This window comes from Molossus molossus, unplaced genomic scaffold (assembly GCF_014108415.1).
Source record: "Molossus molossus isolate mMolMol1 unplaced genomic scaffold, mMolMol1.p scaffold_m16_p_13, whole genome shotgun sequence".
NCBI classification, from domain to species: Eukaryota; Metazoa; Chordata; class Mammalia; order Chiroptera; family Molossidae; genus Molossus; species Molossus molossus.
The window spans coordinates 56,408,289-56,432,088 of NW_023425348.1; the positions used below are offsets into that span (position 1 = coordinate 56,408,289).

At 39.8% G+C, this 23,800-nt stretch overlaps 1 protein-coding gene across 1 annotated transcript in view; it reads right to left on the reverse strand.

Annotated features, from left to right (window-relative positions):
- The window catches only part of BTBD10 (BTB domain containing 10), an 81,959-nt gene extending 63,815 nt beyond the window's left edge, over positions 1-18,144 (reverse strand). The window contains exon 1 of the mRNA XM_036258676.1: positions 17,993-18,144. The gene's annotated coding sequence lies outside the window, so the exon portion shown is untranslated. The remainder of the gene's footprint in view (positions 1-17,992) is intronic.
- Positions 18,145-23,800: the final 5,656 nt, after the last annotated feature.

The window sequence follows — 23,800 nt, forward strand, 5'->3', positions numbered from 1 at the left end:
GACAACAAAGAAAGAAATCAGGGAACTTGAAAATATCAACAAAACTTACTCAATCCAGAGAATAAAGAGAAAGATTGAAGAAAAATGAACAGATCTGCAGACACAGGTAAAACATCTGCCATATGGTCCAACACATTCTACCCATGTATTACACTAAAAATTTAAGATTCTGCTCAGCCCTCGTTTTAATTATACATGGTACTACTATATTAACACACAAAACACATACATCTCTTTTCTCTCCTTGACACACATACAGCATTATTTGTCATAACAAAAGCCTAAAACCAATCTAAATGTCCATAAAAATGAATTTAGCCCTGGCCAGGTGGCTTATATGGTTGGAGCACTGTCCTGTACACCAAAAGGTTGAGGGTTCGATTCCCCATCAGGGGACATACCTAGGTTGCAGGTTCAATCCCCAGTCAGGGCACATATAGGAGGCAACCTATTAATGTTTTTCTCTCACACTGATGTTTCTGTTTTTCTTTCTTCTCTCTCTCTCTCTCTCTGAAATCAATAAAAAACATACCCTCGAGCGAGAATTTAAAAAAAAAATGAATTTAATAAAAATCACAGTATCATGCAACTACTAAAAATGAGATGGACAGACAGATATATATGATAAGGAAAATATTCCAAGATACACTATTAAGCTAGAAAGCAAGGTACAGATACGCATTATGTACTCAAATACTCTTAAAAATATATATGCAGACTTCAAGATGGCGGTGTAGGTAAACGTGGTATTGTGTCCTCCCAAAACCACCTCAAAGTACAACTAAACTACAGAACAACCATCATTCAAAACCACCTGAAATCAAGCTGAATGGAAGTCCTACAACTACGGAATTAAAGAAGCAGCCACATCGAGACAGGTAGGAGGGGCGGCTGGTCCCACACCCATGTGTGGCGGATAAAAATCAGGAGGATACCTCGGCTGGGATGGTCCTCCCTGAGAACTGAGGGATCCCCGTCGCACACCAGGCGCCCCACTCAGGGTTCCAGTGCCAGGAAGAGAAGGCCCCATAACTTCTGGCTGGAAAAACCAGTGGGAACTGAGGCTCAGGGAGGCTGACGTGGCTGGAGCCCTAGGCAGCAACTCTTAAAGGGCCCGCGCACAGACTTAATCGGACTTACTCTGTCTAAGCTTGGAGGGAAGGCAGATCAAAGGGCGCCAGAGACATACAGGGAAGAAATGAGCTGCTTGGCACTGGAGCGAGGGCTGGAGAAGGGGCTTTCTCCGGGACAGACTTGCTGTTAGAGGCCTTTGTTCCTTTGGTGAGCCCTTCCCTGGGGTGGAAGACAGCCGCCACATCTGGGACTCCAGCAACCAGGCTCACACTGGTTGCCCCGCCCTGGTGATTCCCTGAGGCCCCACCCTACCCAACATCCAGGCCCACCCAAGCTGTTGCCAGTTGCTTAACCATAGGGTTGGCCTGTCTTGGATACTGCTTCAGGTTTTCTTAAAGTCTTTCAAACAAACAGCATCTGGTCTCAGATAGCCCCACACTTCTCGTTAAGTAATACACAGAAACAAATACAGGGAGGCAGCCAAAATGAGGAGACAAAGAAACAGGTCCCAAATGAAAAAGCAGAACAAAACCCCAGGAAAAGAACTAAGCGAAATGGAGATAAGCAACCTAACAGATACTGAGTTCAAAATGCTGCTTATGAGGATGCTCAATGAACTTAGTGAGAACCTCAGTGAACTTAGTGAGGGCCTCAAGAGCATGAAAAAGGACAGTCAGAAATGAAGGAGGCACTAACTGAAACAAAGAATAATTTACACAGATACAATAGTAGAATAGGTAAAGCCAAGAAGCAAACCATCGATTTGGAATATCAGGAAGCAAAAAACACCCAATCAGAACAGCAAAAAGAAAAAAGGATACAAAAAAATGAGGATAGCGTAAGGAGCCTCTGGGACAACTTCTAGCATGCCAACATTTGCATCTTAGGGGTGCCAGAAGGAGAAGAGAGAGAACAAGGAATCGAAAACCTATTTGAAACAATAATGGCAGAAAACTTCCAGGAAGCACAGAGTCCCAAACAAGATGAACCCCAAGAGGCCCACACCAAGACACATCATCATCAAAATGCAAAAGGTTCAAGACAAAGAGAGAATCTTAAAAGCAGCAAGAGAAAGGCAGCTAGTTACCTACAAGGAAGTTCCCATAAGACTGTCAAAAGATTTCTCAAAAGAAACTTTGCAGGCCAGAAAGGAGTGGCAAGAAATATTCAGAGTGATGAAAAGCAGAAACCTACAACCAAGATTACTCTATCCTGCAAAGCTGTCATTTAGAATCGATGGCCATATAAAGACTTTCCCAGACAAGAAAAAGTTAAAATTCATCACCACCAAACCGTTATTATATGAAATGATGAAGGGTCTTTTTGAAGAAAAAGATAAAATATGTGAACAAACAAAATGGCAATGAATACATATCTATCAACAATGGAATCTACAAACAAAATGAACAGGCAGAACAGAAACATTCTCATAGATACAGAGAACATTTTGTTGGTTGCTAGATGGGAGGGAGGTTGGGGGAACGGGTGAAGAAGGTGAAGGGATTAAGAAGTACAAATTGATTGCTAGACTGATAAACCTCAATGGGAAGGGGGTTGGGGGGTGGGAAGAAATAAACCAAAGAACTGATATGCATAACCAATGGACACAGACAACAGTGTGGGAAAAGGCGGGAGGAAAGCGGGAGGGGGGCGGGAGGGGGGCAGGAGTGGAGAGAAGGGGGTCAATGGGGGGGGATGAGGAACATCTGTAATACATTCAACAATAAAGATAAAAAGAAAAAAAAGGAATAAATAAAAATAAAAATATATATGCAGAAACCTGCCCATGCTTGTTTATGTTTTAAAAATGTCTACAAACATCACATAAAACTTATGACTAGTTGCCTCTGAGGGAAGGCTAGAATGAAAGAGACTTTTCATTGCATCCCTTATACTATTTGATATCACATGTTCTTTTCATGATGATAATATGGAGGGAAGTTCCACAATAAAGTATTTGGAAGTGGCTTTATTACAAAAATGTTTTCCCCTTGTTTACCTGTACTACTTACATGTAGTTTTGCTTTTGTTTTTAATTGCTTAAATATGGTCAATACATACTGTAGGGGAGGAATATCTTTTTCCTCTACCCTTCTAAGTTCTCAACAGGGATCCCTGCAACAAAAAACAGATTAACAAAAGAAAAGCATACAAATGTATTTAATATAAGTTTTAAGTGACCTTTATAAGGAAATGAAGCCCTGAAGAAGCTATTAAACCTGAGTGTCCTTATGCTAGATTTGATGAAGAGTAGAAAGTCATGGAAAGATAAGATCAAGAGTATGAGCTAAGTGTAGTAAACAGAGGGAACCTTAGTAAGACTTGTTGTTCAGATGCTTCTGAGATGCTTCTGTGTTCCTTCATCTCTGGAGCTAAGGATGCTCCTTGTCTTCTGGGTATGGGGAGGACACCTCTCACATGAGGGTTTTACGACCTGTTTCAGGGGTAGGTCAGAGAGCCCTTCCTGCACATGCCATTTCTCAAATACCTTTAACTTTAAATATTCAATATGCCAAACTGCTATATTTTGGGGTAGCATTTCCTAGACCCCATCATTATGCATTGGTAGAATGTTTCTGCCACACATCCCCCATTTGAGGGCAAGAACAAAGTACAATTCATATTTGTGTTCCCACAGCTCAGCACAACTTGTATGCAAGCTTTTACAAATGTTTTAATTAATTAAATTAAGATGAAATAAGCAAAAACATTTAACACATTCCACTAGTGGAAAGGAAACAAATTAGGATGGTTTATAGGCACTCTTTAACTTAGTTGCTTATCTTAAAGAAGAATAGTATCACATAATTATACCCATGTTTTAGTTATCGTAATTTTAAATAATCACATGGTGCTCTCATGAAAGAGCACCAATCATGAGAATCTCACCCTCAAATGTGCAAAAATTCTAATAATTCAACTTCTAGTATTAATACTTGCTCTCAGGAAATATACACCAAAAAAGTGGCATTAAAGGAGGGAAAGTATAACAAATACCCCTGAAATCTTTAAAGAAATTATCAAATGGCCCTGGCCAGTGCTCAGCAGTTAGAGAGCTGGCCCGCAGACCAAGAGGTCTCAGACTCAATTCCTGGTCCGGGGTGTGTTCCTGGGCTGCAGGTTCGATCCCCAGCTCCAGTCTGGGTCATGCGGGAGGCAACCAACTGATATATCTTTCTCACATTGATGTTTCTCTCTCTCTTCCTCCCTCCCTTCCACTCTATTCGAAAATCAGGGGAAAAGTGTCCTCGGGTGAGGATTAACAACGACCAAAAAAATTATCAAAAAGAACTCTGTTTCCCCAAAATACTTCTCAAGCTGCTTGTCTAAATCTTACAGAGTCCCTTTCAACTGTCAAATCTTGTCCTTTTCTCGTTTGCCTTAGTTAAAATAAGGCAAGTAAATAAAGCTAAAAAGTTTATTCAGGATATTTCTATACTAGATTATATCTGACTAAATTTTATGTAACTGGTTCCATGATACCAAATTAAATTGATTTATGCTTTCAAAATCTATTGAGTGCTTAGTACATTGTTTGGCATTTTGCTAACTGCTAGGGATACTAAACAGATTTAATAAAATTGCATGGAATTTCCATTAAAAGTAAGGTATTTTGTTTATTAAAGGGCCTCCTTATCTAATCCACCAAAATGTAAGACTTCCAAAGTCAACTCATATTCAGTACTTTGATCTTCTAGAGGTGACTTGGAAATCAAATCTCAGTTAATTGGTTTTATTACTTTTATAGAATTTTTATTCAGATTTTGCTGACTTCTTATTCAAAGCATAAACACTTCAAGAAATGGTTCATCCCTCCCTACCCTCCCCACCCCCCGCAACTTAAACAGCTTAATAAATGTTTGAAAACCTTTCCATGGCTTATACATTTTCAAAGTACTTACATTATCTGATTAGCACTGTACAGAACTAGATGCTGTTTATGGTGTTAAACTCTTAAAACTCAGCGTTTTGTTTTCTGTGTAAATGTTCCTATTTGTTCCTATTTTTTCTTTTCTTCTATGACTAAACAGTATTGCCTTCAAAACCAGAAACATCTTAGTTGAAGCAAATCACCTTGACATAAAATTTAACATAGGTAAATCTCAAAGTGCCTAAGTCAAAGGAAATTACTTTCAGCTCCTAAGAACCAGCACCCTTTAAACAAAGTCACACTCTTAAATGATGTTTTCTTTTTTCCCTCTATGAGGTTTTTAAAATAAATTTTATATTTTTTTATATAATCTTTACCATGCTGTTCCATTTTAGCCCATTCATCATTCCCATTACCTTCCATGTCTTTCAGATTTTTGCTTGTTTATCTGACATCAACTCAATAGGCTAGAAAAGAACCTAAGTATGATTTAAGTTCTAAACTACAGTGTTGCCCAATAGAACTTTGTGTGGTAATGGAAAAATTCTGTGTCTGCACTGTGCAAAAAAACAGTCACTTATCACATGGGGCTCTTAAACAGTTAAAGTGTACTACAACTAAGGAAATGAATTTTTAATTTTCCATTTTAATTAATTTAAATTTAAATAATCACATGTGGCTGGTAACTACCATATATGCCAGCACAGTTAGAGGCAGAATATCAGCAGCACAGTTAGAGGCAGAATATCAGTACCTTTCGTACCAAAAAAGTTGTTTTTCTACTAAATGCTTCCTTTTAAGAAATCTAAAATTTGCCTTGAGACAAAATACTTGCTCACAAAGGACGGCTCTCAATACTATAGTGTTCCATTTTAATAAAACTTTTCTTATATTCAAAGATCACTAAAGCTTATTTCAAAAATTAAGTCTGTGCTACTGGCACATGGATAGGTAGAAGAACTAATAGAAAAGAATAAAAGGTCCAGAAATAGGTCTCTAAAACATAAGAAAATCTGACATATGATTAAGTGGTTTCTCAAATTATTTGAGAAAAGGACATTAATAAATGGTACTGGAACAACTGGACAAATATTTGGGAAAGCATAAATTGAATCCATGCCTCACACATATACTACGGTAAACTCCAAATGGATTGGTTATTTAAAAGTAAATATTGAAATCACAAATACTAGGGGAAAAAATTAGTAATATCCTTTAGAACCTGAAAGAAGAAAAAGCTTTTCTTATTTAACTTTTAAAAAATACCTTTGCCCAGGCCGGTTTGGCTCAGCGGTTAGAGCATTGGCCCATGGATCAGAGAGGCCCAGGTTAGTTCCCGCTAAGGGCACGTACCTCGGTTGCAGTTTGTCCCTGGCCCTGGTTGGGGTCGTGTGGGTGGCAACCACTCAGTGTGTCTCTTTCACGTTGATGTTTGCCTCTCTCTTCCTCCCTCTCTCCCTCTCACTCTATCTCAAGATAAATGCAAAAATGTCCTCAGGTGAGGATAAAAAATAAAGTAAAAAAATAAACACCTTTCATTGCAAAAAGCAGAAATAAACACAACAAACAACAGCAAAATACAAATATTTTATACTATATAAAGAGCTCTTTAAAGAGGGGGACTGGGATGGTGAACACACAATACAATATACAGATGATGTATTATAGAACTGTACACGTGAGCCCAGCCGGTGTGGCTCAGTGGCTGAGTGTTGACCCATGCACCAAGAGATCGCCAGTTCGATTCCCAGTCAGGGCACATGCCCAGGTTGTGGGCCAAATCCCCAGTGGGGGCCATGCAGGAGGCAATCGATGCTCCCTCTCATTGATGTTTCTCCCTCTCCCTGTCTCCCTTTCTAAAAATCAATAAAGAAAAAATTTTTTTTAAAGAAATGTACACCTGAACCCTACATAATTTTATTTGTCAATGTTACCCCAATAAATTCAATAAATAAATAAAAATAAAGGAGGGGAGACACTTCCCTAAAAAAACAAACATACAGAATGCACAAAAGACATGGGCAATTCTCAGAAAAATAAAGGCAATGGCCTTCAACATATCAAAGTATGCTCAACCAACCTCATAAGAGAAATGCAAATTAACACCTCCAATTTTAACCATGTATTACTCTGTTGGTGAGACTGTGGAGAAACAGACATTCTCTACATTCTCATACACTGCTAATGAAAAATACAACATGATATGACCACTGTGGAGAGGAATTCTGCAATATCTAACAAAATTACACAAATGTTTACAGTCCCACTTCTAAGAATCTACCCTGAAGATACAATTGTATACTAAACAAAATATTCAAGATACATTCACTGTGGCATTATTTGTTATGGCAAAAGACTAAATACAATCTAAATTACATCCAAAGAGACTAAATGAATAAACTGCAGTACATCCACACAATGAAATACCAAGGATCTATAAAAAAACCAATCAGGAAGATCCCAATGTATGAATATGGATTTAGATCAAAGATAATGTTCGGTGAAACAAAAAGAAACAGTATATAGTTTGCTACCTTTTGTGAATAAATCAAACATACATATACATATATAAATACAAATATACATATGTTTTTGGAAAAAAAAAAAAACACCTCTATAAGAGTAAACAAGACACTAATAGATATGGTTACCTATAAGGGCAGGGTAAGCATGGGGTGAAAGTAATACGGATGTAAGCAAGACTTCTGAACCATGTAATACTTTATATGTTAGTAATTAATTAATTAATTTTAAAAAGGCCTACTACTACTATGTTCTAAATTATACCATTTTATGGTTCTTTGGTGTTATTCTTATTCTTATTATTTTGGTACGTGCCCCTAGCGGAAACCGAATCCAGGACTCTCTGGTCCGCAGGCCGATGCTCCAACCGCTGAGCCAAACTGGCCAGGGCAAGTATTTTTTTTAATCCTCACCCAAGAACATTTTTGCATGTATCTTCAGACAGAGCAGGAGGGAGAGGGGGAGGAAGAGAGAGAAACATCGATGTTGAGAGAGACACATCGAGTGGTTGCCACCCCCACGACCCCAACCGGGGCCGGAGACAAACTGCAACCTAGGTACATGCCCTTAGCGGGATCTGAACCGGGGCCTCTCTGGTCCGTGGGCTGAGGCTCTAATCGTGGCCCTAACCGCTGAGCCAAACTGGCCAGGGCAACTTTGGTGTTAAATAAAGGAAACACTATGTATGAAATTGCAGGTTTAGTAGCAATGAAAAGGGTTGCCATGTCACTCAAATTCATTCACCTCTTATTAAATGCTTCCATCTAGAACAGTAAGCAGTGACCAATAAGTATCAGGATGGGTTCCTGATGAAAAAAGTCAAGCCAAGCCATCCTCCTTTGAGAAAGTTACCATACTGGCGGTAGATGAGAAATATTCTTCAACACTAAGTGAACTATAGCAAAATATTTAGCAAGATATTTCAATCAGGATGAAGGCATAGGGGTTTAGATGCTAGCATCTAATTCAGGAAGCCTTGGATAATAAGTTGGATTTTAATATATACAGGGTGGGCAAACGTAGGTTTACAGTTGCAATACAAATAAATAATGCAATTATTAAAAATACAAGAATTAACTCTATGTTTTGCATACTCACCTATGTTTGCCCCACCCCTGTATTATCTATGCTAATCCACATCAATCACACAAGACATAAGAGGTATCTTTTACTATATAAAAGCAATCCCTTTTTAAAAATGTGAAACTGGCTTAAAGGAATTATATTATTTGCCTAATATCACATAGCTAATAAATAAGCTAGAACTCAGATCCATGACTCCAGAGTTATTCAGTGTTTTTCCACCCTACTATATTATATTGTCCCTCAGATTTAATACACAACCCATCATAATGCTATACCTAGAAAATAAAAAGTATTAGTGGTTAGCATTTCAAATCACCAAGATATAAGCAGATAGAGAGATTCAAGGTTGGTTAGATAGGTTCTAAAAAATTAATTGGCTAACTGTTTGAAAAGATCCTTTCCTTCCTCAAATCTTATATCGCTCAAATTCCATATTAAAAAATTCAAAGTAGAACATAAAACCACAAAAAAAAAATCAAGAATGAAATATAAAAGAATATTTATCTGACTCTCAGAATAAAAAAAAAATTTCTTAACCTCAAATCAAAGATAAACATTATTAAGCCAAAGACTTTTAGTATGAGAAACAGGATTGTGCAACCAGCCACTTGAAGCCAACATTCTCAACAAAGGCTAGTGAAAACTTCATTAGGGGTCAGATGAAGAATCTGCAGACCAGCTTTCAAGAAGCATTAGATTAGACTACATAAAAATTCAAACTACAAAAGATAAATAAAAAACTATAAAATAATTTTTATAGTAAAAAACAAAAAATTAATATCTTAAATATATAAGGAATGGTTATAAATCTGTATTTAAAAAACTGAACACTATGGTGGAAAAATAATCAAAGTTTATAAACAACTTACAAAAAAGAATACTAGTGGCCAAAAAAGAGGAAAAAAATTATTCAGCCTTACTAGTAACATAAAAAACCTAAATTAGCCCTTGGCTGATTTGGTCCTCGGACCAAAGAGTTTGATTCCTAGTCAAGGGCATGTACCTAGGTTGCAGGTTCAATTCTAGTCATGCGGGTGGTAACCAATCCATGTGTCTCGCTCCCATGGATGTTTCTCTCTCCCCACACCCTCACTCCCTTCCTCTCTCTCTAAAAAACAATGGAAAAAATACCCTCCGGTGAGGACTAACAACAACAAAAGAAACCCAAATTAAATCTGAGATGTTTAATTTATCAAACTGACAATAGTTTATCAGTTTGTTTAATGACAACCAATAACAGCTAAAGTACAAAATAAATAGTATTCAAACTTGTGAGAGTATAAACTGTAAAACTTGGGAGGGTATCATACATTTTGACACAAAACCCTTACTTTAAAATTTTTATCCTAATATGTTTATCGAAGCATCCAGGGTAAGTGGGAAAAGGGGAAATGAAATGAAAGAAGGAGGAGAGAAGGAATGTTAATTTTTAAATGGAGTTATCTGTTATATCAGCAATTTTCAACCAGTGTGCCACAATAATTTTTTAAACATGCAATACCTGACTATTTAGTCAGGGGCACTGACCTCTTTTCCCTTAGATTGTCAAATAAAAAAAATTACAACAGTCAACACAAGAGCTGTCTAATGTGAATGAATCAAAATCATACCTATATTTTGTCAGATTGGTAAAAAATATATATTTTGGTGTACTGCAGAATTTTAGTAGTTTATGTGTGCCATGAGGTGCAAAAGGTTGAAAACCAGTGTCATATTATTTAAATTTTATTTTAATTTCTCAAAATACAAATTTTAAGTAATTACATACAGAAGAATCCCAATACTGGGTTTGTGTATGAGTGCATTTGTGACTTGGAGCAATTCAATTACCATGGGGTCATGAATTATGGTGCCATTTTCTTCTTTGATCTATAATTACTCAAAAAAATCTACTTTTATAAGTAATTTTCTACGTACTCATTATAAAACAATTTCAAAATCAGTAAGTGTTCAAGGCTACTGCTAAATAATATCATTCAGTAGGGAAGGAAAGATGATCAAAAACGTCATACCACTTTTCTTCTAAAATATGACACTTTTTCCCTTTCTTAATGTTTTGAGTTGAACTAACTTGAACAGCTGCTTACATAATATATATGAAGAGCCAATAGGATGGAGCAGATTGTACTGCTTGCTCTCTAGATGTGAGACAAATCAAATTCAATCCTCCTGCATTATATAAAATAAACTGCCCTGAATGAAATAATTACCTTCAAAAAATAATTTAGCACTATTTGTATGACCATCCATGAATTTTAAAAAATTATAAAAACATTCTGTTGTCCCTGGTCAGTCTGACTCAGTGGTCAGAGTGTAAGCCCTCAGACCAAAGAGTCTCAGGTAAAGGGTACATACCTCAGTTGAAGGTTTGATCCCTGGTCCCGGTTGGGGTCATGTGGAAGGCAACCAATCCATGGGTGTCTCTCATATCAATGTTTCTCTCTTTCTCTCTCTCTCTCTCCCTCCCTCCTTCCCACTCTATCTAAAAATCAGTGGAAAAATATCCTCGGGTGAGGATTAAAAACAAAAACAAAAAAATGTTCTGTTGCACAATCTTGCGCCCAAGATTCTTTTTCAGGCATCTGAGCTCTAAGATTTATTTTTAAGATGACATTTCATGTAGTCTACAAATAGAAAACTCAAGATAATTTTCTACTTATTTGCAACTAGCAATGACAATCAAAGACCTTAAAGGAAAATAATCCAAATTAATAAAAATAAAATGGTTTTATGTTTTAGAAGTAGATATTATCCCACACCATCTCCCTCTTCCATTTATTCTTCCTTCCCTTTTTTCTACTATTCCACCTGGCATTCAAATTACATAGAACAACATCTGTAACAAAAATAAATTAATAAAAGAAAAAAACAACAACAAAAAATAGCAATGCCCAGGGGGAAAAAAAAAGAAATTATATAGAATACCAGGTATCAGTCAATGGATACCAACATGAATAGCAAGAAAAATAACTTCCTACTGTTCAGTGTTGACTAGAACTTTTTAAAAATATATATCTTTTTAATTTACAGTGAAAGAGTCATACTGACAAGGCTATAAATACTACACTTTGAATTTGTTCCCTCCAAAAGAAACAGATGTAAATGTAAATTTACTCGATGGATGTGTTTCAAGATCGCTGGCCAGAATGCTATTTTCTAAGCATAAATAAGAACAAAGTGCTAACAAGTTTTTTTATTTTACTATTTACATAGCACTTTTACATATTTTATTTCATGTCATTCTTAAACTCGTGACAATTGTGTTCTATATCTCCATTTTTTTTTTCTTTAATCCTCACCCAAGAATATTTTTTCCTTTTATCTTCCAATGGGGGCGGGGAAGAGAGAGAGAGAGAGAGAGACATCGACATGAGAGAGACACATCAACTGTGTCTCCTCCCACATGACCCCTACCACAGCAGGAGACCCAACCACAACCAAGGTATGTGCCCTTGACAGGAACAGAACATGCACCTCTTTGGTCCATGGGCCAACACTCTAACCACCGGGAGAAACCAGCCAGGGCTATATCTCCTTTTTTATGGGCGAAAACAAAGGCTCAGGAAGGTTAAGTAACTTTTATGTCATAAAGCTAATGACATAAAAGTTGTCTTTAAAACCAAATCTAAATGATCCCAAATGAGGTATTCCAAACAGAAAAGTATGATTACAATATTATTTAGTTTCTAACCAAGTAGTACTACAATCTGTGACAATGACAGAATCTCACCCCCAAACTGTGTTAATTTCAGTTTGTGACTAAAAATACTAATAGATCACTCAACTACAAAGATAAAAATGAATGTCAAGTAATCAGATATCTTACATTTTAAACAGAAGAAAAAATTAAACGATTAAGGATAAAGAAAGATGCTTTTATAGGCAGACACCTTTCAGCATATTACGATCTTCAAAAATCTACTGTGACATAAGATCACATATTTGACATAAAATCTTTCCTCTTTTCAAGTATAGCAGTTCCCCCTTTATCTGCAAGTTCACCTTCCATGGTTTCAGTTACCTTCGGTCAACACTCAGTCCAAAATATTAAATGGAAAATTCTAGAAATTCACATCTTAAATTACACACCATTCTAAGTAGCATGATGAAATCTTTCACCACCCTTCTCTATCCTGCCTGGAACGTGAATCATCCTTCTGTCCAACAGAGTCACGCTATATACACTACCTGCTCATTAGTCAATTAGTAGTAGCCTTCTTGATTATCAGACTGACTTTATCCAGTGCTTGTGTTCAAGTAATCTTTATTTTACTTAATAATGGCCCCAAAGTGCAAGAGTAGTGATGCTGGCAATTCAGATATGCCAAAGAGAAGCGGTAAAGTACATCTTTAAGTGAAAAGGCGAACATTCTCAATAAGAAAAATTGTATGTTGAGGCTGCTGAAATCTACAGTAAGAATTAAATCTTCACCCAGCCAGTGTGGCTCAGTGGTTGAGCATCAACCCATGTACCAAGAGGTGGTTGGTTCAATTCCTGGTCAGGGCACATGCCCAGGCTGCGGGCCCAATCCCCAGTGGGGGGCATACAGCAGGCGGCCAGTTGATGTTCTCTTTCATCGATGTTTCACTCTCCCTCCCTCTCCCTTCCTCTCTCTCTCGCTCTAAAAAATATTTTAAAAACAGGCTTAAATCATTAAAAAGAAGAAGAAGAAGAAGAAGGAAATCTTCTATCCATGAAACTGTAAAGGAAAAAAAATTCATGCTGTCACACTGCAAATTACAGCCAGTTAAGATGGACAAGGCATTAACTTGTGGGTGGAAGACATGAATAGGAAACGTATGTTTGAGAGAGAGAGAAAGAGTTTGTTACTACCTGAGCTTTCAGGCATCCACTGGGGGTCTTGGAATGTATCCTCCATGGATAAGGGGAGACTACTGTACTCAGTTCACTCTATTTCCACTGCCTACAACTAATGGTAACCAACCACTTAATCCTCTCCCAGAGAGCATCTCTTTTAATGCTGAATGCTTACCTTCCATCTCTAAATTCTAGATTGCTACCTGCTTAGCAAGGTAGGTCTCAGTTTCAAGGATGCTAAACTAAACCACAGCAAACCAAAGCAGGGGAAATGCAACATTAGCTTGAACCCTCATAAACATTCTATCCAAGAAGAGAAAAAAGCCCTGACCAGTTTTCTCAGTGGTTAGAGCGTCGGCCTATGGTCCAGAGAGACCCGGGTTTGGTTCCTGCCAAGGGCCCGTACCTCGGTTGCAGTTTGTCCCTGGCCCTGGTTGGCTTGTGCAGGTGGCAACCACTCGATGTGTTCCTTTCACGTTAATGCTTCTCTCTCTCCCCCGCCTCACTCTATCTGAACAAAACATGGAAAAAAGTCCTCAGGTGAGGATAAAAAATATAATAATAATAAAAAATAAAAGAAGAGAAAAAAAATTTAAGTAGTTCTTCCTCTATTAATGAACATCTATAACAACCTTTTCCTCCATTACTGTGGGTTCTTAACCAACAAAGAAACAAAATAATAAAGGAGCCAGACAGATGAAGATAAAAATATGGCTGAAACCAGTGACCAAAATAACTTCCTATTATATTCAATTGTAAATTAAACATAGAACTGTAAATGTTCCATTTGCGTCTCCCCCCCAGAGTCCAGTCTGCTCAGATATATCTACCATTTAGAGGAGTAGACAAATGTATATCCTAAGAATTGGGAGCTCCAAAAATGGAACCAGAGGCACTGAACAAAAGCACGATCAATTCCTTCTCTAACCTCACTTAATCCTCCCTTAGGAAGGCATCTGAGTGGGGTATAAAGAAGGGGGAAAGACACCCTGGCTGGTTTGGCTCAGCGGTTAGAGCATAGGCCCGCAAAACAAAGAGTTGCGGGTTCGATTCCAGCCAAGAGCCCGTACCTCAGTTGTGGTTCATCCCCAGCCCTGGTCGGGGTCATGCAGGAGGCAGCCAATAGATGTGTCTCATATTGATGTTTCTCTCTCTCCTTCCCCTCCCACTCTATCTGAAGATATTTGGAAAAATATCATTGGGTGAGAATTAAAAAAAAAACAGAGGAGGAGGAAAGAAACTTATCAGAAAGAACTTCCTACTTCACAAATAGTAGAAACATTTGGGGAAGAAAATTATGGTTCCCCCTAAACATCACCTCCACAAATATACAACAAATTTTTCATATATATTTTTAAATTCTTAAACAGGAACACCTCATAAACATAATCTCCTCCCATTTCACTTCCTATACCAGAAAGGTTGGGATTGGATGAAGAGATATCAGACTAACTTGACCTGTAAAGACTGGGCTAAAGAAGAAAATCAAGGCTGTAAACTCCCAAAGTAGTCCTGATTAAAAACCAATGTTCCATGTAGTTTTTGCATGCATTATGATCAATGTAGTTGTAAAAAGTAGAGCTCTCTGTAAAACTGCACAGTAGACAAAAAGGTATTTTACCATTTTATCTTCCTTTTCAAAACTTTCCCTCACCTAGCCTCCTTTCTCACCCTTATACCCATAGAAGACCTTTACCTCGTCCCCTATATCCTATAGTCCACTTTTTTCTTAGGTATAACCTCTAAACTCCCATTTCCTACAGTCTGACTACGTATAAATTAAATTACTTAAAGTACTTCACACTAATAGGTAAATGTGTTTTAATCCACCAGGGTTCAATTGCACAAATATCATTAAGCTCTACTATGTATAAGGCACTGTGGTTAGTCTACCAAAGTACCTATTCTTCTTATAAGAAAAATTAGTTAAATCAATCTTTTAATGGACAATGTAAGAAAGAGGCACACGAGTGCCTGTTTCACATCACACTCTCCCCATCCCATTTCTTTCCATCCTGATGACCCTTCCCCCACCCCAAGGGCCAGGGAATAAAATCCAAGGAATCAATACTGCTTTCAGTAAAAGTCAATTACTGGGAAGATGTGGGACGGTATAGCAAACATTAAACATTCAAAACCACAGCTGAGTTGTAGACAGTCTCCTGGATTTAATTTTACATATTAAGTACAATAAAGGGCTTCTCAATAAATCAATCTCCTTACAAGATACCTTTAAATTACCTCTACTCAGAACCCTTAGTTATTAAACCATAAACACTGAAAGGTCTTTTCCTTCAGTTATATCCAGTTAAAATGTTAATAAGGACCAGTTCAATTTACCCTACTGTATAAGGTTATTAAACTTGGCTATTAGACTTATCTGTTTTTAATCCTCACCAGGACATGCTTTCACTGATTCTAGAGAGGAGGGAAAGAGAGAAACACCAATCGGTTGCCTCCCGCACCTGTCCCAATCTGGAATCGAACCGGAAACCCATGCAAAGGACGATGCTCCAACCAACCGAGCCACCTGGCCAGGACTCTACTGCTTTCAATTAGACTTGACATTTCTTCAAAGTCCTTCGAGGTTTGAATTCCAAACTAATTGGCATATTAGCTTTAAATCATTTGTTTTGTGTTTTTCAGTTGTAAAATTTATTAATTCTCATCTGTAACAGAAGTCCTAACTTGGAGAGCAGGATACAACTACTGACAGGTTTGGATTTGGTTAGGCTACATGAAGCTATTTTCAGTTGTTTTAGTTCATTGTCAATATTTTTAAAAATCAAGAGGCTTCAAGAAGAAATCTGGATTTCCTGTGTTCTCTAGAAAAAGCTGAAGACTGGGAACATATTCATGTAGGGCACTAATCAGGTAGACTTGATAACTGAAGTCTCTCTTAGATAAGGCATAAACTCTCTAGCACATTTCACTCATTTTTATTTTCATCTGTCTAGTGTCTGAAAGCATGTGATTTTGCTATTGAGAAACGATTTCTTTGAAAGGGTGCATAATATCTTCCAGATCACTTCCACACTTCACCAAGTCACCTAAATGTAAAAATCCACAAAGCAGACCATAGCAGTTTGCAACTTCACTCTAATCGCTGAGCCAAACCAGCCAGGGCTGCAACTTCGCAGTTAAAAATTTTAAAATCTCATAAGGCTTAGAAGGGTGAGAAAGAAAAAAATTCAGACTGGTGTAAAGGTGACAGACAGAAAGTAAAAAGTCCATCTGAAAGCTTTTTTTGAGGAGTGAGAGAAAATAAGGTGAAAGAACTCAGAAACATTTCTGAGACACTGAAAGCTGTCACGACATTACTCCATGGTTCTTCCTACCTACCCGCTCCATGCTTCGGAACCTCCCTTCCCACATTCTCCTTACGTACAACAATAGCAGGTAGGTCATACACTTCGAGAAATGTTAGAATCGTTTATGAAACACATTCAGACCTTCAAAAATAATTCTCCTCACACACTTTTTTAACAGCCTTAATCCACCATCAAATCCTTTCCCAAGTATTTTCTACTATTTTCTGCTTTGTCTTCAAATGACAACTGCAGTCCTCATTTTCAATGCTTGGACTTCAATCCTGGGTGGGCTTTCCAATACAGAAAAAATAAAAATAAAAAAATTTTTTTGGTCCTTACGGTTTCATTCCTTATATAGCTCTTATTCCAAACTCCACAATCTATTTCATTCCAAATGTATCCCTAACCTCCTCTCTAAAAAATGTTCATCATATTTGTGTACTTGGGGAAGGGAGGAACATGTCCAATTGTCCAAATAAAATCAGTATACCGTGCTGCTTCATCGACTGTAAATTCAAACAAAAATCATAGACTTTCAAAGATACAAAATTTAAGTGATTTTTGTATACTAAGTACACAAGGTGACAAACAGGTGAGGCTCTATCTTTAGCATGTCTGGATTAGTGTCTTTTCATCATGGGCTCCGAACACCGAGGAGAAAGGGGAAGTACGAAATCTGTGAGGACCAGGGACGGCCACCCCCATTTCAAATCACTACGTGGGTCTCACCTCCCCACACCCCATTTCAGAAGATAAAGCGTGCTAGGAAACTTGCATCTGAAGGAAAAAAAGAAGTTTTTCTGTGCAAGTTTTGGGGAAACAAAGCTTTACCACACGTGATGCCATGACAGCATAACAGCACGCAGCACACGGCGAGGGTCTCCCTCCTCGTCACCCGAAGGGCGACTACTTGCCACCTTAGCCCTATTGTGACGTGCCCCCTCAGGAAGGCGCCGCGCCACCCAGGACCACAGAAAGGGGGCGGGGCACAGGGCCACTCGGCGCCGGGAAGGAGGGATGAGGTTAACGCCTTCACCCCTGGGGAAAGGCCTCGGGGTTCCCAACCCAAAAACAGCACCGCCGGACCCAAGCCCCATCCCGGCCTCTCAGAACCGGGTGCCAGCGACCGGAGCCCGGAAACCCACCCACGGTCCCCTAGCAGAGTCCGAGACGCCCAGACCACCGCCAGAGCAGCCCAGACCTCAAGCCCTGATTCGCCCTCCTCCCCTTCCTCCTTCGCCCCCGCCAAGCCCAGCCTCCGGCGCCGCCCCCACCGAGTTCCCCAGCTGCGTCCAGTCACCCCCGAACCTGTAGTCCTCCTTGAGCGCCCACGGAGGGCCTAGGCAAAGCCGGGGCCAGAAACACCTCCGCTTCCTCCTCAACGGGACCCCTCTGGAGGTGTCTGTAGTGACGGCCACTCAGGCGACCGCGGCTCCCAGAGCCGCCAGGCAGGTTACAGGCCGGCTCCTAATCTTCTCGCGAGAGCCCGTGGTCCGAAAGGCGAGGCTTAGCTACGTTCTCGCGAGAGCCGTAGCTCACCGCCCAGAAGTGGGCGAGACGCCGAGCGCGGGGCAGATGAGGGAGTTGCAGCCGGGTGGGCGTTCAGCCTGCTGGCTGGCGCTGCAGAGTGGTAGGTGTGGCGGTGGTTAGAGTTATACCTCCATAACCTTTGTACCCAAGTCTTTTCCTTTGCCCTCCTACCCCCGTTAGAAAAGAGCAGACCTCGTCTCCAGCCCAAGTTACCAGAGTTAGAGAAATACGTCTGGGATCCAGAGTTTGTTCAAGGAAAGCGTTTCCTTCAACTGAGCAAACTCCAAAATCGCCTTTATCAGCTGGGCTGCAGGATGTTAACCTACCAGGGTTCATGAAAAGCGGTTGTCCCCAGCTGTTTGTTTTTATTTTTAACTTATCTTTATTGTTGAATATATTACAGATGTTCCTCCTTTTTACCCTATTGCAGCAGTTCTCAACCTGTGGGTTGCAACCTCTTTGGAGGTTGAACGACCCTTTTATAGGGGTCGCCTAAGACTTAACAGTAGCAAAATTATAGTTATGAAGTAGCAACAAAAATAATTATATGGTTGGGGGTCTCCACAATATGAGGAACTGTATTAAAGGATTGCGGCATTAGGAAGATTGAGAACAACTGTCCTATTGACCCCTCCCCCCACTCCCACCCACCTCCTCCTTTACCCACTCTGTTGTCTGTGTCCATTGGTTATGCATGTGTGAGTATAAGTTCTTCAGTTTATTTCTTCCTACCCCCCACTCCCCTTCCATTTGGGGTTTGTCAGTCTAACTACCAATTTGTACTTCTTAATCCCTTCACCTTTTTCACCCATTCCCCCAACTCCCCTCCCATCTGTCAACCAACAAAAAGTTCTTTGTATCTATGAGAATGTTTCTGTTCTGCTTGCTCATTTTGTTTGTAGATTCAATTGTCGATTGATACATATTTATTGCCATTTTGTTTGCTCATATTGTTTATCTTCTTTTTCTTCAAGAAGACCCTTCAGCATTTCATATAATAATGGTTTGGTGATGATGAACTTCTTTAGCTTTTTCTTGTCTGAGAAACTCTTTATATGTCCATCGATTCTAAATGATAGTTTTGCAGGATAGAGTAATCTTGGTTGTAGGTCCTTGCTTTTCATCACTCTGAATATTTCTTGCCACTCCCTTCTGGTCTGCAAAGTTTCTTTACAGCTGACAGCCTTATGGGAGCTGGCTTGTAGGTAGCTAACTGCTTTTCTCCTGCCACTTTTAAGATTCTCTCTTTGTCTTGAATCTTTTGCATTTTGATGATGTGTCTTAGTGTGGGCCTCTTGAGGTTCATCTTGTTTGGGACTCTCTGCTTCCTGGACTTGTATGTCTGTTTCCTTCATCAAGTTAGGGAAGTTTTCTGTCATTAATGTTTCAAATAGGTTTTCAATTTCTTGTTCTCTCTTTTCTTCTGGCACCCCCATGATGCAAATGTTGGTATGCTTGAAGTTGTCCCAGAGGCTACTTACACCATCTTCATATTTTTGGATTCTTTTTTCTTCTTGCTGTCCTGATTGGGTGTTTTTTGCTTCCTTATATTCCAAATCGATGGTTTGCTTCTTGTCTTTACCTACTCTACTATTGAATCTGTGTAAATTATTCTTTATTTCAGTTAGTGCCTATTTCATTTCTGACTGGTCCTTTTTTTATGCTCTTGAGGCCCTTACTAAGTTCCTTGAAGTTCTCATTAAGTTCACTGAGCATCCTTGTAAGCAGTATTTTGAACTCTGCATCTGTTAGATTGCTTATCTGTATTTCATTTAGTTCTTTTCCTGGAGTTATGTTCTGTTCTTTATTTGGGACCTGTTTCTTTGTCTCCTCATTTTGGCTGCCTGCCTGTGTTGTGGTGTGACAGAGTCAAAGAAAGACCACTAGAGAATTGAAGTCCAAATTATAGCCGTTTATTAGCCAGCCGGCATCTTATTCCGAACACCCTTGTGACAGAGTCTTCAGAATCAGCCTCGATATGCTTTATTATATTCCTTTTATACCGTACAACAAAAGTTCAATGATATAAGAAAATAAGATCTTCTTGATATAATGTCCAGGGCTACAACAATGCTGTTTAGAATTAGTTTGCCTTGCGGATAACAGGAACACCCAAGCAGGGTCAAACTTAGCTCTGAGCTGCACAAACACAATGCAAGCCCAATTCCTTGAGATTGTGGGGGAGGTCGAGTCTCTGACTCAAATCCTCCAGGCTCTGTGCACTCTGTCAGACACATAGCAGGCTCCCAACAATTTCTTGGTTCACGGGGTCTTTACCAAACAGGTTCAGCTAGAGGGCACACAGTGACTTTTCCAAATATCAATTATGGAGCTATAAAACAAGTTAGCACAATAATTTACCAATCATCAATTATGGGGTTATAAACATGCAAGCATGTTTTTATGTATTAGGTAGAGTTGCTGTGTCGCCTAGGCCTCCAAGGTGGCCTGTTGTAGTAGGTTTCCTGTCCTGTAGGGTCCAGTGGCACAGCCTCCCTGATATCCCAGCTGGGCCCTCGAGGTGCACCCCTCATGTTGACTTTATACCCTTCTGTTGTAATTGAGTCTTGATGACTGCTGGCACATCAATGAGAGTGCTTTACTCAGGCTGATCAGCTACAAGGACTGGCAGTGCCCACACACCACCGACCTCTGACTACCTTGGATGAGCAGCTGTGTAGGGGCCCACTACACAGAGCAAGACTTATTTCAGTAAGGCTCTGGTATCCACTGAGTCCACTCATTGAGTGTGTCACTTGTGGAGGTGGTTGGGTAGTGGTGTTTCAATGTGATCTGAAGCTGTCCACATGGTGTGCTGGCTCTGGGGCCAAGTCAGCCACTGTCTGTGTTCTACCTGGGGCCACCAGGCATATGCTACAAATCAGTCTGCGGATGGCTGCTTCTTATGCTGGGCTTGAAGGTGCCCAGGCAAAGCCAAGTTGTGAACCAAGGCTGGCTGCTTCTAGTGCTAGGTCTGGGGCCACTTAACGAGAGGTATGGTTATTGCTATTGCCAGATGCTGCTTGGTTGAGAGAATTTAGGAGAATCTGAAGCAGCATCCAAGACAAGCCTTTCCTCTGGTGAAGCAACTGTTGACAGCTTGGGTGGGCCTGAAATTTGGGTGGTGCAGGGCCTCAGGGAATCACCAGGGTGGGACATAGTGTGAGCCAGGTTGCTGGAGTCCCAGATGTGACTGCAGTCTGCCTGGCCTCATGGGGAAAGGGCTAACCAAAGGAAAAAGGCCTCTGACAACACGTCTATCCAGGAGAAAGCTGCCTCTCCAGCCCTTGCCACAATGCCAAACAACTCAGTTCTTCCTCGTATGTCTCTGGTGCTTTTTAAGTTACCTCCCCTATGCTGGAGCCTGGAGGGTACAAGTCTAAATAAGTATGTGTGAGAGCCCTTTAGGAAGAGCTGCCTGGGGCTCCCTCAGCCTCAGTTCCCGCTGGTTTTTATTTTTTTTTATTTTTATTTTTTTATCCTCACCCGAGGATATTTTTCCATTTTTTGTACAGATAGAGTGGGAGGGAGAGAGAGGAAGGGAGAGAGAGAGAGAAACATCGATGTGAAGGGACACATCGAGTGGCTGCCACCCGCACGACCAACCAGGGCCGGGGACAAACTGCAACCGAAGTACGTGCCCTTAGCGGGAACCGAACCCAGGTCTCTCCAGACCGCAGGCCGACACTCTAACCGCTGAGCCAAACTGGCCAGGGCAGTTCCCGCTGGTTTTACAGCCAGAAGTTATGGGGACTTTTCCTGGCACTGGAAGCCTGAGCTGGGAGCCTGATGTGGGAGGGGGACTCCTTACTCCTCAGGGAGGACCTTCCCAGCTGAGGTGTCTTCCTGATTTTTATCCACCACACATGGGTGTGGGACCAGCCATCTGCACCTGCGCTCCTCCATTTTGTAGTTGTAGGACTTTTGTTCAGCTTGATTTTAGGCACTTTTGAATGATGGTTGTTCTGTAGTTTAGTTGTAATTTTGATGTGGTTGTGGGAGGACGTAATACCATGTTTACCTACACTGCCATCTTGACCGGAAGTCCTACAGCTATTTGTTTTTAAATGTTGGGTTGGCGGGACCCATTGTGCCAGCAGGAACTCCTGCAGTTGGGCCTCCTGCCAAATGTCAAGAGTAGCTGGTTCCCTGTGGGTAGAAAGTCACCAAGTAATAGTTTCAGTCATTCAACTTGACTGAGCCTACCATGTGCCAAGTGCTGGACTATACAACTGGGGAAAACACACAAGACATGGTCTCCTCCCTGGAACACTGTGATAACCCTTGTACTGAGTTGCTCACTGTGAGCTGTGGGCACAGAGGGAGTAATCGGCTCTGCATGCCAGGTTGAGGAAGCCTCCACCAGGGAGTGACATTTGAGCTGAATCTTGAAGGATGAGTAAGAGTTCCCTAGTTTTTAGAAGAGTGGGTGGGGCATTGCAAGCAGAGGAAGCAGAGAGAAAGAGGGCCTGGTTTGAGTAATTTGGTATGAAAACAGATTTTGTGGGATGAACTTTGATTGAAAAAAAAAAAAGACTTCGAATCCTTGTTTTTAGTTCAGAAGAGAAAAAACTCTCAAGCTCCCACTTGTCATAACCACAGTGTTTTCCAAATCAATGTTTATGCTAAGATGAACCGTTGAACTTAAACAATTTAGGATAGTGAACATCCTCTTGTCTAAGAACACTTGGATATCAGAGATATAAGGGAAACAGGTTATTGTTATAGTATAGCAAGTTGTTATTATTGCCAACATTTTGCTAAAGAAATTGTCAGTGATCTTTGAAGATTTCTAAGAAGAGCAACCTAAACAGGAATGTTGTAATACAGGTAATCTCATGGAGAAAATTTTTAAAAATCTTCAGGCAACAAAACAGCAACAAATACCTCACCAATCTTGACGTATAACATTTTTTTCTGTAAGGTAAGATCAAGGGAGGTAATTCTATAGTGCAAGTTAGGGTTAGTGAGGTCTGTCAAGAAGTATTTTCTTGCATCAAAGTAGATAGAGATAATGTGCTATGGGGGGTCAGAGAAAGAAAAGGTTACTTCTAAATTAAGAGATGAAGAAGGGCCTTAAAGAATAGATAGGATTCACACATGTTGTATAACTCTGTTAGATGAACTGTCCAGAGAAGGCAAATTTATAGAAACAGTTGATCCCTGGTTGCCTGAGGCTGGGAGTAGGAGAAAAGATTAACTGTATATAGGCTCAAGAAAACTTTTTGGAGTGATGGTAATCTTCTAAAACAAGATGAGTGCTAGTTGTACTACTTTATAAATACTAAATATTATTGCATACAATGGGTGAATTTTATGTAAGTTGTACCTCAAAGACCTATAAAAAGAAAAAAGAACATTAATTCTATTGGGTTGCATATCTCAGTCAATTCTTTGGGTCCCATTTTTTTTTTTTTTTTTTCATTTATCTTTATTGTTGAAAGAATTACAGATGTTCCTTTTATCCCCTATTGACTCCTCTCCTCCATGCTCCCTGCTTCACCACACTATTGTCTGTGTCCCTTTGTCATGCATATGTGTATAAATTCTTTGGTTTGGCTCCCCCTGCCCTCTGAAGTTTATCAA